This window comes from Theropithecus gelada, chromosome 15 (genome assembly GCF_003255815.1).
Source record: "Theropithecus gelada isolate Dixy chromosome 15, Tgel_1.0, whole genome shotgun sequence".
Lineage (NCBI taxonomy): Eukaryota > Metazoa > Chordata > Mammalia > Primates > Cercopithecidae > Theropithecus > Theropithecus gelada.
Genome location: NC_037683.1, coordinates 16,384,971 through 16,389,334, shown reverse-complemented (window position 1 = coordinate 16,389,334; position 4,364 = coordinate 16,384,971). Strand labels below are relative to the sequence as shown.

Sequence of the window (4,364 nt, the reverse complement as noted above, 5' to 3'; positions counted from 1 at the left end):
TTTAAGATGATCTTATTTTGTTTTTGTTTTTGTTTTTGTTTTATAAGATGGAGTCTCACTCTGTTGCCCAGGCTGGAGTGCAGTGGCGCAATCTCAGCTCACTGCAATCTCCACCTCCCGGGTTCAAGTGATTCTAGTGCCTCAGCCTCCCGAGTAGCTGGGACTACAGGTATGAGCCACCACAACCAGCTAATTTTTGTATTTTTAGTAGAGATGGGGTTTCACCATGTTGGCCAGACTGGTCTTGAACTCCTGACCTCAAGTGATCTCCCCACCTTGGCCTCCCAGAGTGCTGGGATTACAGGAGTGAGCCACCGTGCCCAGCCCAAGATGGATCTTATTTATTTCCATTATATGATTAATAATATTTGGGCTCTGATGATGAAGATATTTGACCAAGTTTATACGTTGCTCCCAGAAAAACAGATGCTTTGCTATGAATAGTTATGAGTAGAATCACAACCATTTAAAAGTGGTGTTGGTGATATGAACAATGATAATGATGACTCTCAATATGGACACCTCACAATTTACAAGCCCGACATGCAGGTCCTAACCAGGACACAATGACAAGGAAAAAGCATGTCATTTTATTTAAAACAGAAATAAGAATAATAGATCATATTTACTGAGCACTTAATAGTGTATCAGTCCTGTTCTGAATATCTTACAATCATTATTGAATTTAATCCTCATAACTACTCTAATGTGGTAACTTTAGTAACTATCCCATTTAAGCAGATGTGGAAAATGAAGCTGAGAGAGGTTAAATGACTTCCTCAGACCAGGCATGGTGGCTCACGCCTGTAATCCCAGCACTTTGGGAGGCTGAGGTGGGCGGATCACATTAGGAGATCAAGACCATCCTGGCTAACACGGTGAAACCCTGTTTCTACTAAAAATACAAAAAACTAGCCAGGCGTGGTGGTGGGCGCCTGTAGTCTCAGCTACTTGGGAGGCTGAGGCAGGAGAATGGCGTGAACTCAGGAGGCAGAGCTTGCAGTGAGCCGAAATTGCGCCACTGCACTCCAGCCTGGGAGACAGAGTGAGACTCCACCTCAAAAAAAAAAAAATGATTTCCTCAAAGTCACACAGAGAGTAAAGAGTGGGGAAATTCTGTCAGATTCCGAAAAGAATTGTATGTTTTAATCACTACACTAAACAAACATGACATTAGCACATGCTACCACTGAGTGTTGGTTGTATTTGTTCTTCGATACCATCCAACAGAACAGTGGAGTTTCTCGCTTTGATTGCACATCATGGTTTATGAAGAGACTTCGACTGACTCCAGCATTTAGTCCTCTCAACAAAACTATCAGGTAGGGTTATTTTCTACCTCCTATAGATCAAAAAAAAAAGAAAAGAAAGAAAGAAAGAAAAAGAAAAGAAAAGAAAAACAGCAAGGCTCAAAAGAGGTAAATATTTCCCAAAGTTTAAAAACATGTGAGAAACAGAACTGGAAAGCATTCAAGGCTTCCTATTATATTCTGTCCCAAGGTCCCATTTCTACTGCTACTAATGACATAACAATCACCACCATTCATGAGAGCCGCTTTCCATATATGTTATTTCAACAATAACTTCAGTGACTCTGTGAGGTTGCACATGGTACAAACTAGGAAACAGAGATTCAAACAGGCTCGACAATTGACTAAGGTCAGACTGAGAACAAGGAGCAGAGAAAGGATTTCCCATCCAGTCTCCAGGATGCCAAGGACTAGATCTTAACAAAAAATATGTTTTATTTTGTTTTTGTTTTTGTTTTTCCAGAGTCTCACTCTGTCGCCCAGGCTGGAGCACAGTGGTGCAATCTTGGCTCATTGCAACCTCCACCTCCTGCGTTCAAGCAATTCTCCTGCCTCAGTCCCCCGAGTAGCTGGGATTACAGGATCACACCACCATGACCGGCTAATTTTTGTATTTTTAGTAGAGACAGGGTTTCACCATGTTGGCCAGACTGGTCTTGAACTCCTGACTGCAGGTGATCCACCAGCCTCAGCCTCCCAAAGTGCTGGGATTACAGGCATGAGCCACTGTGCCCAGCCTAGATCTTAACACAAAATATGTTGATGGTGAAGTTCATAATGAAAATGAAAATGGTGTGCTCTTAATGATAATGTGTATTAAAGTTTGCAACCTCCTCATGGTCACATTGACTCATTACAATGATCATCAAAGGCAAAGGGGCCAGAGACCCCTGACTCTCCACTGGCTCCCCTCTAAAGAAATTGTTCTGTCTTCCATCTCCTTCAACACACATACACACACACACATTCACCCACATACGTACAGAGCTCCTTGTGTTGCTCACTAAATCTAGTATGTGCAAGACCCCCAAATTAGCTCCACAGTAAGTCACTGAGGTTAAAACTGATGTTATAAGAGTTTGTTTTAAAGGGAAAATTAAAACTTGAAGCAGTTCTTTAAGGTAAATTCCAGTTCAGTCTCAGTCAGGCGATATATGAGGAAAACTTGCGATATTACAGTATTCTAGAAACCAAAGAACACCTTCATCCCAACCCTTCATTATCATCGTCCACAGTCTCCATATCTGTACATATTTGCAAACACACAATTACAGCCATTAGTGAATCAGAGTGACCTCCCCAAAGAACAAAGAAAAACATACCGATGTCCATGGACTCCGTAATTTTTAAAGGATAACTTACTTAATCAGAATTACCTGCTACTTTTTCCACCTTAGAAGGAAATTAGAAACGAAACCAACATCTCTGACTTCCTGCTCCTGGGCTTCCCTGAGCACCCAAAGCAGCAGCCTCTCCTGTTTGGGCTCTTCCTGGGCTTGTACCTGGTCACCATTCTGGGGAACCTGCTCATCATCCTGGCCATTGGTTCTGACCCTCATCTCCACACCCCCATGTACTTCTTCCTGGCCAACCTGTCTTTCATCGATACCTGTTTCAATTGCACCATTGTCCCCAAGGTGCTGTGAACATCCAGACACAGCATCACACCATCTCCTACACTGAGTGTCTCATGCAGATGCACTTCTTCATGGAATTGGCCCTACTGGATGACTTCCTGCTGGCCGTGATGACGTATGATCGCTACGTGGCCATCTGCCTTCCTCTACACTACACCACAATCATGCAACCCCAGCACTGCCTGCTGCTGGTGGCCATGTCCTGGCTCTGCTCCCACCTCCTGGCTTTCTCACGTACTTTTCTCATAGCTCAGCTTTCTTTCTGTGCCTCCCATTCCATCCCACACTTTTTCTGTGATCTTCTCCCAATCCTCAAGCTTGCCTGTTCAGACACAAGGGTCTTTCACATCATGATGTTCACTGAAACCACTCTCTCGGGAGTCGTTCCTCTCACCTGTGTCCTGGTCTCATGCCCACATCATGCACACCATCCTCAGGATCCCCTCTGCTGAGGGGAAGCACAAAGTCTTCTCTACCTGTGATTCTCACCTGACAGTGGTCACTCTCTTCTATGGAACGGTCTTTCTGGTGTATTTCCAGTCCTCATCCCCCTACTCAGCAGATGCTGGAATGATTGCATCTGTGGTATACACAATGGTCACTCCCATGCTGAACCCTTTTGTCTATAGCTTGAGGAACAGGGACATGAAGGGAGCTTTGCAGAAATTCTTTGGCTTGGGAAAATGCTGTACTCAGTAAAGGGTACTTCTCCAGAGTAGAGACCCAGGCTCTTCTAAATGCCTTCCTAATTGGACTTCTCTAATATAATCTTGAAAAACCCAAATTCAGGGCAAGATGGATGCTCAATATCACAAGCAGTTTAACAGATGAAGGATGCCTGATGTGGCAGGACTGGAAAAGGACCAACTGGCCAGAGACAGAGCTGCAGCCTGGAGAGAGGCAGTGGCCCACAATCATTACAGGGCATCACAGCAAAAATTGTACTGGACAAATTTAAACACACTGGGAAGACTTCATTTAAGGCAGTTGCAATACGGAGCAGACACCAGAACTCAGTATGAAATCAAGTCTGCTGAAACTAAGGGCAGGAGGATATTTAAGTGCTGGGGTGAGAGAAAGAACATAAGCTATTTTTGCTAACTGGCTTTACCCCCCCCCCCAAAAAAAACAAACTTCTCATATCTTTGTGACAGGAGGTAGTTCCTCAATGTGGAACAAAGAATTGTCCATGAAAATTAGGTCGCTACCCTCCTACAGAGCCTGGAGGATAGGTGTGCCATCACCCTCAATGATTAAAATGAAATTTTGAATGAATTTTGATGATTGAAATATGAAAATAAAATGATTTCATTTCAAGTAGACAGTTCCCAGGTCGTTGAGAATGATATTCCTGGGTTGTAAAACTGGCAAGAGTCTTTTAAAATTTTTAAAATTTTTCAAGAGGCATAGAAATAAT

General features: G+C 43.4%; 1 pseudogene; it reads left to right on the top strand.

The window, feature by feature from the left end:
* Positions 1 to 486: 486 nt before the first annotated feature.
* LOC112607678 lies at positions 487 to 3,646 on the top strand (annotated as a pseudogene).
* Positions 3,647 to 4,364: the final 718 nt, after the last annotated feature.